The 16,176-nt window shown below is 37.8% G+C and overlaps 1 long non-coding RNA gene across 1 annotated transcript in view; it reads right to left on the reverse strand.

Annotated features, from left to right (window-relative positions):
• The window catches only part of LOC129246471 (uncharacterized), a 100,616-nt gene that overhangs the window by 84,238 nt on the left and 202 nt on the right, over positions 1 to 16,176 (reverse strand). The window lies entirely within an intron of this gene.

Here is a 16,176-nt window from a genome sequence, read left to right on the forward strand (position 1 = left end):
ATGCAGTGAAATCATGCTTAACTCCCTAGTGGCTGAGGGAAATTTTCGTAGCAGCAGCAAATCAATATTGCCACCACAGTCTGTCAACATCGAAATGTCCGTATACAAAATATATTATATATACCATAAGTATGTATTCTTTACACCGTGCGACAAAAAGCCACTTTCTTTGTAATGCAGGAAAAATTGTACTTGCACGTGCACCTATAGATTTTGTATCAGATGAGTTTAATTTTCTAAGGGATTTTAAAGTTTCAAATGGGGGGAAAACAGGGATAGGTACGGAAGTTGCCTTTTATACTGTGCGCGCAATAATGCAAACACAGTACGATAAAATAGAAAATGGCTTTATTGTTTTTGAAAATAGTCTCCTTAGAAGTCAATGCACTTCTGCATGCGCTCGAACTAATTTTCAAAGCACTTTTGCCGCTCAGAAGTGGATGCCTCCAAAACGAGCTTCAACAGCTTTGACAAACTCATATTTCGGAAATAAAAATGTATCATTAAAAGCCAAATCAGGACTTCAAGGCGAATAGCCCATTAATTCCATCTGTTGAGTGCTCAAAAACTCTTTTGTGCGAGCCGATATGTGATTTGCTTGGTGAAGAATGATTTGTCTTCGGCGGTTGGTTTTCCTTAATTGTTCTAAAGCTTCTGGCAAACAAATGATTGTCTACCACTCACAATTGACTTTTTTAAGATTCTCGCCTTGTTTCCGACACATGTTCATGGATCCAAGAGTCGTCATCTGTTACGATGTCATAGACGATTTCTATATGCCAATCGATACGAGCTGTTCTTTGGGCAGTTATCAAAGTATGGGAATCTTCTTCACGACCAAATGCTCATGCAATAATGAATATATTCGGCTCCACTAGCGCCCAAGGATGCCTCCATCTCACGATGTATCATATGACAATATTTCGTTATCAATGAACGTACAACATCGATTGTTTCTGGCGCAACAACCGTTTTTGGTTGGCCTTCGCGAAATTCATCCTGCAAGGATCGACGGCCACTCAATATAGTAGCGTTTTGCAGTGCTGAAATGTGGTGCTTTAACGTCAAAAGTCGAAGTAAGTTGATCAATGCACTTCTGCCTCGATAACCCACGTCGGAAATTGCAAAAAATCAGCGCACAAAAGTTTTCACAAATTAATTCCGCCTTTTGGGCGAGATGAATTTTTGAATTCACTGAAAAAAGAACAAGTAAAGCTCGCAAGTAAAAATGTCATATGTAAGGTTATGCTAAAAAATACCAAAATTTGTAATAAAAATACCGAATCTCAACTCATTACTTGTGGTGTTGCAAATGCGACACGGTTAAAAGACAACCCTCATGTTCGTTTTGCGTATACTTTATTTCATTGTAGGAAAATTCAACTATTTTTTACGAGTATATACAACATCAAGAAGAAGGAGTATTACAAAATTTTTTGTATGCGTTTAACATACAATATATTTTTCTCGAAGTAATTAGTTAGGAAATTTCAAAAATATTTAACCGTTTGAATCCCAAGCAGCACGATCACGCTCTTGAGATTTTGTGTCGAGAAAACTCAGTACATTTCGAGCATTGTGGACAACTGACGCACGATGGGGATTTTTCGACAAATTTTGCTCATAAATCTTAGAGAAGGCAATTTTTGACCGGTTTTAATAATATTTTTCTTAAAATGCTCGTACATGATTTTGGAAGAGATTGTCTAGACCCGAATTTCAATTTTTTTATTATATAAAAGCACTCCCTTGAATAAGGGTATTTTTATAAAAAAAAGATTGTATATATTCAAATTCGGTTTGCAATTTTTTATTGCAGCGCTAATCAACGGTAATACATCCCGGTAAATACGCAAACTCCCAAACCCCCTTAAAAGATTAAAACATCTCCTTAGTACCTAAAAACTGAAAACCAATTTATACACGTTTTTGGGGCTGCAGAGTCCGAATTCGTTATCCATTTATCCTTGCGGGGTCAAATTGAAGGATGGTCACACAGAGAATATTCAAAGGAATAATTAAAAAAAAATGATGTAAAGGGTTTTTTTTTTAGAGGTTAGGTTTTCAAGATGAAATAAAACGTATATAATTTAATGTTATGGCCAAGAATTTAGCTTTATTATAAATATAAGGGTTTACCATTATGTTTTAAAAATGATTTCGGGCAAGTGGCCGCCGCGGCTGGCTCGAATAAATTCCAGCCGAGAGGCCCAATTTTCGACCACTTTTTGCAGCAATTGGGGCCGTATGTCAGCAATAACGCGCCGAATATTCTTTTCCAAGACGTCAATCGTCTCGGGCTTATCTGCGTAGATAAGCGACTTCACATAGCCCCACAAGAAATAGTCCAGCGGTGTTATATCGCACGATCTTGGAGGCCACGCCACAGGTCCACGGCGCGAGATAATGCGCTCACCAAAAGTTTCCTTCAATAAATCGATTGTTGCGTTGGCTGTATGGCATGTAGCGCCGTCTTGTTGGAACCAAAGGTCGTCCACATCCACATCGCCCAATTCAGGCACGAAAAAGTCATTAATCATTATGGCCGGCTTCATTTTTAAAGAAATATGGACCAATGATTCCCTCTGCCCATAGAGCACACCAAACAGTGACTTTTTGAGGATGTAACGGCGTCTCAGCAATGGCTTGTGGATTATGTTCACTCCAAATGTGACAATTTTGCTTATTGACATACCCATTCAACCAAAAGTGAGCTTCATCGCTGAACAAAATTTTCTTGTGAAAATCGGGATCGGTGGCCATCTCGTTTTGGGCCCATTCACCGAACGTTGCAAACGTTGTTCAGGTGTAAGTCTATTCATTATGAAATGGCAAACCAAACTGATCATAAATCAAGTGACAGCTGTCAAAAAGACCATCTACGAAAAAAGTAGTGCCAACTTGAAAACCTAACCTCTAAAAAAACAACCTTTATATGTTTTTGAGATTGCTGAGTCTGAGTTTATTATCCATTTGTTCTTCCGGGGTGAAATCCAACGTCAGTTCAAGGAAAAATACAGAATATTCACCGCAAAAATTAAAAAAGCAACTATCAACATGTTTTTGAGATTGCTGAGCCCGAATTCATTATGTATTTGTCCTTTTGGGGTCAAATTGAAGGTCAGTTAAAAGTCAAACATGGAATATTTACCGAAAAAATTAAAAAAAGAATGATGTTTATTTTTTTGAGATTGCTGAGTCTGAATTTGCGATCCATTTGCCCATAATGATGCGTTAAATTTACGCGCTCAGATTTAAGGAAACAAGAACATCACTCATGATAATGCAATAATACATTAAAAAATAAATCTTTTTTTAGTATTGATTATTTTCGACATTAAATGGAAGAAGCGCTATCGCGTTGCCTGGATATATCCGTCCTCGTTTAGAGAAGGCGCGGTTGTGCTATTTGAGCTCCTCTGACAACACCTTTCAATACACTCTGGGACTCAAATGGTTATACACAAATGTTTCAAAGCACATTATGGTGCCATATTTGTACTGGCGAGAAGTAATCGTAAATATATATATTTTTAAATACAAGTACACGCACATCCTGCTTCGTTTGACATTTATATTCGTATAATAGAGTGAGTATAAGTATTTAAAACCATTTTAAGAATAGTTGGTCTTATGAAATTAATTTTATTTTAAATTAAAATTATGAGGAAATGAAAAATTCAAGAAAAATTTGTTTCCAACAGCGGTCGCCCCTCGTCAGGCAATGGCAAATCTCCGAAAAATCTCCTCACAAAAAATGTCTGCCGTTCGGAGTCGGCTTGAAGCTATAGGTCCCTCTATTTGTGGAACAACATCAAGACGCACGCCACAAATAGGAGAAGGAGCTCGGCCAAACACCCAAAAAGGGTGTAGGTTATCAAATCTCATTGCACTAAATTCGGTGCAGAAATTAGCAGCACTGGGGCTGCCATGATCGAGTGGATTTGTGTGTGATAACCATTTTGTTGTCCCCACGTTCAAGGCCTACTATGGAGGAAAAATATGAAATGATGACAACATCTTTTCCAATAGCGATTGGAGTGCATTTTTGTCTTGAAAAAGGTTCAAAAGAAAAACAATTATAGTTATATGACTGATGAAAACTGATGATTCTCTCCATAAGTACAACAAGACAAAGACTGTCACTAAAAAATGGAAGCAGAAACTCGATACTACATACGTACGCAATAAATACATAACAGATACATATATTTATATGTGTGCACATGTGCACATGTTCACATACTCGTACATATGAATGTATTTATAAATAATTAGTACGTTTGTAACATATTTGTACTGACAGCCTTAATATTAAATAAGCCCATAATATAATTAAATACGCAAATACGGATTAAAATGCATTCAATTAATTTACAGACACGAAATAAAGTATTGTACTTTTTTCGATAAGACAAGCGTAAATGATACCATATATATATATTACATATATATGTATGTATGTATGTAATATGTTAATCAACACCTAATACAGTTTTGAACTTTAGAAAGCAACATCGTGGGAAGTTAACTGATGCAGAGTACGATTTGGAAAATAAATTTGTTACAGCCTCGAAACCTTCAGATTATTCAATGTGATTTTACGGCCACACACTTCTTTTTTTGAAAGGAAACTTGATGTTCCACTGCAGAAAATGTGATGCTCCACTGCTCATATATGTTATGGTCTTTAAAAAAGCCTCATGAATGGGTCGAACGGCGAATCTATGGTGTGCCTGTGTACTATGGATGAGCCAGAGCGATCACAGTGAATGACATAAACTTGGCACAGTGCCGAGCCCGAGACCGACTGCGAGCTCTTTGACGTAGCAGTTATATAATTTTGTCTTCTCGAGCTGAGGAATATTCCAGCCACTGAGGGTGTTGGAGAAGGAGTTCGAATATCGTTCAGTCAAAGATGTCGAGCACGTTTGGAAATGAAAGGAAAACGCTTTTGACTTTTTATATAACTTTTGGTTTTATTTTTAGCTTTGTTTGCTTTTTTAGTTTTTTTTTTGTACATAGTAATTAAACATGGTTCCATATGTAGAAGTCCACGCAAGTGGGGAAAATTACTGACATCACTGCCATCCAAGAAATGCGATGGACGGGGCAAGGCAAGAAAACCGTAGGACCTTGCGACGTCTACTACAGCTGCCATGTAAAGGAGCGCAAATTCGGTGTCAGATTTGTTGTGGGAGAGAAACTTCGTCACCAAGTACTGTCGTTCACTCCGGTGGACGAATGTCTCGCAACAATCCGCATCAAATCCCGTTTTTTTAACATATCCCGACGGAAGAGACGGACGATGCGACCAAAGATTCCTTCTATGAGCGCTTGGAACGTTCCTATGAGCTCTGCCCCCGCCACGACATAAAAATCGTGCTTGGCGAATTGGAATTTTTGGTTCCACAGTCGTAAAATTCAGCCTGCACCACGAAACATCCAGTAACGGACAGAGGCTGATCGACTTCGCCGGTGCCCGAAACATGGTAGTCTGCAGCACCAGATTCCAGCATAAGAAAATACACCAAGCAACGTGGCTGTCTCCTGATCGGAAAAAGCAAAACCAAATCGATCATGTTGTGATAGATGGAAGACACGCTTCTAGTGTTTTAGATTACGTACGATCCGAAGACCCAACATCGTCTCGGATCATTACCTTGTTGCAGCTAAACTACGCACACGTACATCTAACTATGCAAAGAATGTTCGACATCGAAAAGCTGCAATCACAACAGACAGCCAGAAGATTCGCCACTCGACTCTCACTCCTGCTTTCAGAGAGTACTGCCCAACAAACCGGCATGCACGAGCAATGGAGCAACATTTTTCGTTTGCTACGTACCGCCGCCGATGAAGAAATCGAATTCCGGCGAGCCCGAAAAAACAGTCAGTACGACGAGGAATGTCATGCTGCCGCCGAAAGAAAAGATGCTGCCTATAGAACCACGCTGCGATCAGGCGCAACGCATGCCATGTGGGATCGCTACAGAGAGCTAAGAAAGGCAGAGAGACGTATTATCCGACAGAGGAAACGAGAGGCCGAAATACGTGAGTGCGAGGAGCTTGAGATGCTGGCCAATACGAAGAACCCCAGAAAATTCGACCAGAAAGTTCGGCGGCTTACAGAAGGTTTCAAGGCCGGGGCGTTTTCGTGTAAGAACAAAGACGATGATCTGGTGAGTGACATCCAGAGCATTCTTCAATTATGGAGGGAACACTTCTCGAACCTATTAAATAGTGACAGCTGCGCATGTCACAGAGTATGTGAAAATCCCGAAAACCCAATCGTTGACGACGAAATTGTCGTTCCGTTACCCGACCATGACGAGGTGAGAATAGCGAGAACGCGTCTAAAGAACAACAAAGCCGCGGGCGCCGACAGCCTGCCAGCTGAGCTATTTAAACATGGCGGCGAGGAGCTGGTAAGGTGCATCTATGCAAAATATGGTCGGATGAAAGCATGCCTGCCGAAAAAATTCACCAAATAATCGATTCATGAAGGCTTAATTGTTGAGAACGTCGAGATATCAATATTGAAGGTTGTTCGGCAACACTTCACCCCATTGCAGCAATACTCTCAACAGATGGTCTCGTTTTTGGTCCGTCGGACCTTTTTCTATCCTCGACGAAGCCAATTTCTTAAAATTTTGCTTAGTTTTCACCACTTTCCCTTTATTCTTTAATTCCCGGAATTTTTTTTTCAAATATACTTATACCATATTTTTATATACATATTTCTTAAATATACTATACAGAAAATATTATATTTATAAGTAAAAGTTTTAAACTTGATACAAAATTAATAAAAATAAAGTATTTGAATAAAAAAAAGTATTTGAGTACGCAGTTTTGCGGTCTATCAGATATTATTATTATACTCGTATTATTTATTCTGCCGCCGTAGCTGAATGTGTTGGTGTGTGACTACCTTTCGGAATTCGGAGAGAACATAGGTTCGAATATCCGTGAAGACCAAAATGAAGAAAAAGTTTTTTCTAATAGCGATCACCCCTCGGCAGGCAATGGCAAATCTCCGGCAAATTTCCTCATAAAAAATATCTACCGTTTAGAGCCGACTTGAAACTGTTGGTCACTCTATTTGTGAAACATCAAGATTCAAACCACAAAGAGGAGCAGCTCGACCAAATGCAAGTTTGAAGTGGTTAGCGGTTCTCTCCGTTATATGGGGAAGATGCTAAATACCGTTTGGGAAATAAATTAACAATAATTTACGAGGATTTTGAGCCAAATTAACTTAAAAGAAAACAAACAAAAACCTTCAAGCTCATTCATTTTTGCTAAAAAGGTAAATCCAATTTTGCTTTTTGTGCTATAAAAGGTGATTTCTCTACCTCTAATTGGTATATTTCGTACGCTATTACGAAACCCTAAATTATTGCCAAATTATGCCAGGATTCATGAGATTAAAAAAGGCCGGGTTCCCGGAATTTCGGGACGAATATCGCCAGCCAGTTTCTATACAAAGCAAAACACTGTTTTAATTTTGCAAATTGTACGACATTCACGGATCCTCAAATCCACTGAGTGGTGTCTCCAAAGTCTCGCCCACCATCTCTGAACTAGTTGGCATAAATCGTAAATGCTCGCATATCCATGCAGGGCGTAGCCCATACCTTAAAGTTCCCAAGTAAGACAATCTACACAATACTGTTATCAAATGAAAAATGTAGTAGTGAAAGGAACGTAAAACGTAAATTCTGATATCTAAGAAGTAAGTCAATTTAGCTAATGGAATAAAATAAATTATTTATCCCGTAATTACATTCAAATGTGCAATAACTTATTAAACATAATAAAATTGAATAAATAATGTTGTACATATAGCACATAAAGGGTATTTTAAAAGTGAAGCCTGGTTGTCAGTAGTGAATAATTCTTAGACGGTACATTTTGTATGCCATCTTTGACATTTGTCAAGTAGACTAATGAACCATTTTACACGATAGAACAATGCGAGAACATTACTGAAACATATTATGAACATGGCCAACATTTAAGAACAACATATTGAAAAAATCGTGATTTTTTTGATAGAAATAATCATCCCAATGAGTCAGCAATCAAAAGGTTGGTGAAAAAAAATTTAAGAAACTGGTTCTGTTGAAGATAGAAAAAGGACTGGCAGACCAAGAACTGGACGTTCTGTTGAGAATATCGCTGTTGTGGCGAATGATATCTCGATGTTCTCAGCAATTAGGTATTCATAAATCGACTGTTTGGCATGTTCTACTTGTAGGCGTGCTCATGGGTGCCATTTAAATGATGCCGTTTTTCACATATAGTTTAATTCTTAAAAGCCGATTTTGAATAAAAGCAGTGCAAGCGAAAGAATTCGAATTTTTACATGTTTTATTTTAGAGCAGACGTCTTTTGAAAGCCCCTTTATAATATATAAATACATATACCATACGAGTATACATACCTGCTTGCATGCATGTATTTCATATCGTAAATGTAGCCTGCGAAGACAGGCATAGAGTAAGATGCATTTATTTTAATTGTTGCTCTCGTAGAATTTATTTACTGTAGTATTTATGAGTTCGCTTAAATAGTTCCAATAAATGAACAATTCAAAACTGCATTATTATTGTCGCACTACTCCGCTTCTGGCTCTCATTCCGTACAATCTAATATATGGTTTTCCTGTATGCACATTTATTTGTTACGACTGAGTGGATAATAAAATACACCTATATATATGCATATAATCGTATATATTTACATACATAACTTATATAATGACAACTTGAATACGTTGCCGCTTTTGCCCGACAAACAGCGTGAATTAGATTAAGTGAAATCGATTTCACCCCAAAAGAGGAAGGGGAGTTTTCTGCATAACATTTGTAAAAAGAAAAAATTTCTAAAAAAAAAAAAATTTTAATTCGCGCTCACAGAGCATATTTTGGGGAATATTACTGAGTATATATAAAAATAAAAATATTATAAATAATTGGCGCGTACCTTTTGTTAGGTGTTTTGTCGAGCTCCTCCTCCTATTTGTGGCGTGCGTCTTGATGTCGTTCCACAAATAGAGGGACCTACAGTTTTAAGTCAACTCCCACTGCTGATATTTCTTATGAGGAGGTTTTTCATGGCAGAAATACATTCGAAGGTTTGCCATTGCCTACCGAGGGGCGACCGCTATTAGAAAAAACTTTTTTCTTCATTTTGGTGTTTGACGGATATTCGAACCTGCGTTCTCTGAATGGTAGCCACGCACCAACCCATTCGGCTACGGCGACCGCCGTAGTAGTACATATAGTGTTTGTAAAAAAAAGACCACAACAACAAAAAAAATAAAATAACAATAAAAAACAGAAACCAAAACCAAAAATAAAAAAAAAAATGAAAAATGTTACAACAAATAATTGAAATTCGAGCAACAGAGCATATTTGTGGAAAATATTACTGCATCACATTTTGCAAAAAACAAAAAAGAATGACAGCAATTTGTTTTTAATTACAAATGTGTAGGAAATATTTCAAGTTGCTTCAGCTCAGAGATTTCTCGTATGTGTGTATTTACAACTAAATTGTTCTGTGTGATACCATATGTATAGTACGAGTATGTATGTATGTAGATGTTGATTTGATTGTTTCTTCTACTCTGTTGAGTTCGACAAATCATGGCAGTCGTCTCTTCCGCGTGCTAAAAGCATTGGTTAATTTAAGATGCTATTAAAATAATTAGTTCTTTTTGTGCTAAAGATAAACAACATTCTGATGCAACAAAATCAGGTATTCAGTGCGACTCTCTTCCATCTTAATAATAATGAAGCGAAAGAGGTTAGTGTAGTCGTATGGTGACAAACAGAAGTCCCTTCTAACAAAATAAAACAAGACTTCGCGTATTATTATAGGTGTCGCCATTAACAGTTATGGACTTAAAGTCGCGAAGCACCTAATAACCAGGATAAACTCTTGCAGATTTCATTGTGGAGTTCATTTTGAGGAATAGATATTTCTAACAGTCTTGAGCTCGCTAAGAAATGAAAAAGCAAAGCACTGCCTCGATGCAAAACAACCGATTAAGACAACTGCATGAACATGCGCCTGCTTATATTTTTAAAGAATAAAAGAATAGAGCGATTCCATGTGAAGTGATCCAAATATGTAAGACGTGGTCCTCAATTCATTTCAAAATTGGTTTATTTGTAAACTTGAGTGCAAAAAGATGTAAACTGAAAAAAAAATGTTTGATTTTTTATAAATTTGAGATTCATTCAGTGTTCAAAATTGATGCAGGTTTTTTTTTTCAAATGGAATATCTTTAGTTTTTTAACATTTTTATAATTTTTTTTTTTCATAGAATATACCTTCTAAATTTGGGGAAAAATGATATTGTTTCATCAAACATTTTTGGGGAAATTTGTTCCCAAAAAAAGTTTATGTATATTGTTTCATTGCGAGACGGTCGTGTGTTTTATTCCTTGGTCACTCTATATTTCGTTAATGGACTCCCATACTTTGGCCAAAATCTCCTAAGCGGTTATCGCGCCAATTAAGAAGAAGAAGATTCCCATACTTCTGTGAGCTGTAATATTATAGGAAATACAGAGCATTTTTGTGTTTTTTTTTTTTTTGGTTGGCAAAAACCCCTCCACTGAACCCTCCCAGAGGGTGCCGACTGGTAATAGGTACCACAGTTCTCACTCTGCACACCGTTGAAAGGTAGCTAGCTAAGGAAAGACTTCACAGACAAGTGTTCATTACTCCTTAATACTACAGCATTTGTAAATGGAATTTTACTATGGTGTGAGGTAAAGGGCCGAGGATCAGCCTAGCTGGGGGCCCTTTTTCAAAAATAGCCCAGTCGTTAACGTGAGCTTACAGATACCTGGCGCCCTCCGTAATAACTAGCCTTGCCTGTGTAGTTCAGAGCTATGCACAGGTGGACATTTCTTCTCCGACACTATGAATGCATCAAAAAATAACAAAAAACAAAAACCAAAACAAACAAACAAACCAGAAGGGCAGCAAGCTCCGAGAAGCGAGCAGCGTTTAAAACGAGCTTTCAATCTGAGCGGACCGGCAGCAAGCGCTGGCACTGGGACTGAGGTTAAGCCTACCTCCAGTACATCGGTACCTCCTGCGACAGTCGTCGGAACCAAACAAAGTAGTCGACATCCTGTTGCTATGCGGAGAACTGGGGAAGATACTGCCGCAGGTAGCACCGAGACCAGTACTCTCGCCGGAAGATGACCGACAGTAAGGATCACTGGTCCAACCAAAGCAGGCTACTTGGAGAGGCGTAATGCCGTCAAGATACTCAAAAGGCTGCACGAAACACCACCAACAACGGGGGAGCTGTCGAAGGAGGTAAACGAGTCGATAGAGTGGGCGAAGAAGGTACGACCTAACTTCACCCTCGAAAAGCCAACCACTTCGTCAACTGCCACCAAAAGACAGAGGTCTACTGAAGAGGACAAACCGTCAGCAAAAAGACCGAAAAATCGAGGCATAGCACCTAATAAAATATTCGCGGAAGTGGCCCGCAATCGCATCATAATTGGCGTCCTGGATGGGGGTGATGCCGAAGGAAGAATTCCCAGGGCCCAATAGAAATGGGTGCAGGCTGCTCTGACCAATGTGACGCTGGAAGAGCTACTAAGCAATCCAGGTCCGCCACCATCATATACTGACAAGACCAAAATTAAATTATAGCCTGCGACGATGAAAGGTCGGTAGAGCTATATAAAGCAGCAATAGCGAAGATCGGGGAAGTCTACCCTGGAGAGAAGCTCGAAGCTCCCTACCCTTGAGGGAATCATACTGTTAATTGGGGAAGAGGCGAGCTACCTAGGACTAGTATTAGATAGGAAGCTCTCGTGGAAACAAACGATTAATGATAGAGTAAAAAAAGCAGCCACAGCACTCTATACATGCAAAAGAATTGTGGGGGCAAAATGGGGTCTAACCCCAAAAATAGTACACTGGCTATATACAGCAGTGGTACGGCCTATCATGACATACAGTGTCTTAGTCTGGTGGCCAACACTTGAGAAAAGAACGACAGTAAAACGCCAATAAAAACATTTTTCTAGTAGCGGTCGCCCCTCGGCAGGTAATGGCAAACCTCTGACATGCTGCACTTATTACCGCTTGAGGCCTACAGCAAACAGCTGGCGGCGAAATCGGCACTTAGGAGAATCTTCTAACTTAGCCATTAACAGAAGGGGTCACGCAAGAATACTAGACGAATACCCCTTTTTACATCAAACTACAGACTTTTGTAGCTCAGTAGAGTTGATGGGGTAATGGACAATAGAAGCGGAATCAGCATCTATACCGATGGTTCCAAGCTAAATGATCAAGTAGGCAGAGACCTTCATTCTGAAGAATGAATGCCAACATCTAATTCCGGATAACGGGTTACTGCAGTGTATTTCCATCTGAAATTTCGGCTATCAGGGAAGGCCCGCTAGCCCTAAATAAAAGCGTTTTCACCACAAGAGATATAAATATATATTCAGATAGCCAAACGGCCCTGAAAGCAATAAAATCGCCTAATATTAAGTCGAAGACAGTAAAAGACCGTATCGACGTTTTGACAGAACTATCACAGTGCTTCGTAATAAACTTGCTCAGGGTGCCGGGTCATAGAGACATACATAGAAGGCAACTGCAAAGCAGATGAACTAGCGAGATTGGCTATCACATTACCGATCCAACCAGACAAAGCGAACATACATACCTTTAGCAACTTGTAAAATGCTTATAGATAAACACACTATCAGTGCTACCAATGCTACTATGGTCTCAGTCCCTGACCTATGCAACTAATAGAATGACGTGGCCGGAATGGAACATGGGCCGCACAAACCCACTGTTGAAACTAAACAAGAAAAATAAGAGAAATCTTCTCGGAGTCCTAACAGGGCATTGTCTGATTGGCAGGCATGCCATTAGACTGGGAGCACCCTATATTGACTATTGCAGAAGCTGTAACGACATTGAAGAAGAAGAGACTATAGTACACTTTCTATGCGAGTGCATGGCTTTGGATAGAAGAAGGTTCAATATTTTAGGGAAAAGTTCCCTGAATAACTTGGCAAAAGTAGCCAATATAGAAATAAAAAGTGTTGTTAGATAAAAATATGGTATTAAAGCCACAGATTCGTTCAATGAGGACAATGTAGAGTGAGGAGAGGGCACAGCCCTGGTGGTTTCACAATGGGCCTACAGCAGGCCTAGGAATGTCAACCGACAACCACTATTCCTATCTACCTACCTACATGGCATTTTTCTCTTATTCCTTGTACATATGTATTTGAATATAACTCAATTGATCTAAAATCCTTGGATCACTTGATTTGAAATCGCGCAATAGTCAATCAGAGATAACAAAGCGCTAAGAAATCCAAACGAATTATTCTACGAAAATCTATGACCCCTTTTGAGTAAAATACGCGTGCCAATGAAGATGGAAAGCCATACTTATATAAATTAATTACTAATCCCTTCTAAGTGAAAATAGAGATATATTTTCTAAAATGTTTACTCGTACAGAAATCCATCGATATGAAATTTGCAGTCTAGCACATCTACTTGTAAAACTACACCACGACTAGTGGCGCATTTAAATTATTTTTCTGTATAGCAAAATAAAAGATTGGATCAGATAAATTAAGGAGGCAAGTAAGCAAAATATACAAATATCTGCTTTGAAATTCAATTAAAATATTCAATTAATAAAAATTTGAGGCAATTGAGTTGTGCAATAAAGTGCATGCAAGATGTGCAATAAAGTGTCGGTGCACTTAAGCACATTATATAGGGTTTTCCAATAGGAACGGATTGATGTTAAAAGGCTGTATTGGTCATGTTGTTTTGTCGATGTCTGTCAGATTTGTTTTTTATTATTCAGTCACTGATGTCTCAAAATTAACGTTCGTTAGTAAAAACTTTGAATGTATGTATGTGGGGAACTTCAGCTACCACGTCAAGGGGGACTCGGCAGCCGTGTTCTGCACGATCATTTCACTTGTATTCACACACTCGTACAGTCAGTCGTTGTTCAGGTAGCACGGAAGTGACATAAGCAGTGGTTGTGCTGATTTTTTTCATGCCACCAACACAATCTCAGTTTTTTCATAAACAATGGGCTACGTCAGCTCATTAGCTGATGTTGTCAAATTCGCTGGAAGCCGATTAACGGTCTGATGTCGGCCACACCTTCTGCATTCTTTCCACTATATATGTTACTGACGTGAGGTTAAAGAGGGGGTTTTCTGAAGTTGCAGGTATCTACCAATGAGTCGTAGTAACTCAAGAATGTTTCAAATCACGAATCAATTCAGATATGGCATTTTTATGCTGCAGGGAATATCCCAGGAAGGAATTGATTCAATTTTACAGCATGCCAAGTTAATAAGAACAAAATTAAGCAAAATATCCATGCAAAATCCACTCGTAGTTAATTAAGAAAAATAAAAAATAAAAATATTTCCGAATGATACTAATCCGCAGGTAAGCCACCTCGAAAAATTAACTATATGGCGCAATTTGTAGATAAAAAGTATTAAAAACGAAAAAACTTGAGCTGCCACTATCAAAATTTTTAGAACAAATGAGCTCAAAGGCTTTTCTTTTAGCCGCTTGCGAAATCAACAGAACAATCACTGAAAGAAGGAAGTATGCGGGTTTTAAGGATACAGAAAGTGTGATTATCAAAGAAACAGCTGATTTTTGAGAATTTATTAAAATAAAATTATTTCATAGGAAGTACAGAAATTTAGTAAATTTTCTGTCCCTTACGCAACATCTGGAGGTTCACTGTATGGTGCGATAAATACATATAAACCAGGAGATCGGATGATTCTATTCAAGTTATAATTTCAGCAAATTCCAAAAAAATCCTTTAAAAAACAAACGCGGTAAATATTAAAAAATATTGTTTTCATTATTAAAAATCGTTATAAATTTATTACAAGTCATTATGCAAAATTTTGTCGAAAAAACAAACAAGAAATGAAATTTTTAAAAGTTGTAGTACTTTTCTTAAACCCTTTACCACATATGAGCTCATATATGGTATTGCAGTTTTGATTCAATTTTGTTTTCAAATTAAGTATCATAAAATAATTCAAACCACTTTAATCCATCAAATAGATATTTAACAATAAAAGGCAAAAAATTGTCGATGATTTTATGACATTTCGAAATAATCTCACTTTTGTGCAAGTGGGTGCAAAAGCAGAATTGAAGTGCCTGTGTTCATTTTCAAAAAATCGTCATCGACAAAAAATCATGGAGCCGATATACTCATATTTCTTATCGGATTATCATTGTTCCGCCTATCAACTGTTTCCTATACATCGCAACCAGTTTTCGTATATGGTTCCGTAAAAAAAATAAAAAAGAAAGAAAGTTATTTCCACAGTAAAACAATTTTTTCGAACGCTTTATTAATTCATGTGGTAAAGGGTTAAGAATATCTGCTCTAGGAGTTATGTGATTTCACCCTCATAACCCTGACCTCATCTTTCTGAGGCTGACGTGATTTTTGCAAGCGAAGAGACGCAAAGAACTATTGTCGCCTTGAAAAGCAATATCGGTTGCAACATTAACGAGTTATACTCGTATGCCCTCAAATGTTTAGGAAAGTAGTTGAAATTTAATTGCTGGATATTTCATACATCAACTCCTTACTATTCTTTTGTATAACAGTAACTTTAATTAATTTTTGATTACTTTAGTTCAACACTTTTTTGCTATTAACATTATTCCTCGTCTTTTTTCACATGACCGCACAGTTCACACAAGTAATTTAAATTTCATATTACCATTTGTATTTCAACTTTAAAACTTTTTAATATAATTTGCCTAAACTTGGCAGAAAGAACAGAAGCACCAAATTATATTTCTGTCAAATAAAATTATGTGCAATCACATTTTTGCTCTTACAAATATTTCTCCTATTTTCTAACTAATTGTTTTCACAATGCGAAACGACACGTGTTTTATATTTTTTTTTATAATTTTTTGCAGCACCTAAAAGAGCATAATAAGAGCTGATAGATATTTCCCGCGCAAAATTTGGTTGCAACACAAGCGGGAAACAACATAAGTGTATGTAATCAAATACACTCACAAACTACAGTGGCATATTAGTTATAAAACATCGCTAATTAGCACTAGAACAAG

The sequence above is a fragment of the Anastrepha obliqua genome, chromosome 4 (genome assembly GCF_027943255.1).
Source record: "Anastrepha obliqua isolate idAnaObli1 chromosome 4, idAnaObli1_1.0, whole genome shotgun sequence".
Classification (NCBI taxonomy): Eukaryota; Metazoa; Arthropoda; class Insecta; order Diptera; family Tephritidae; genus Anastrepha; species Anastrepha obliqua.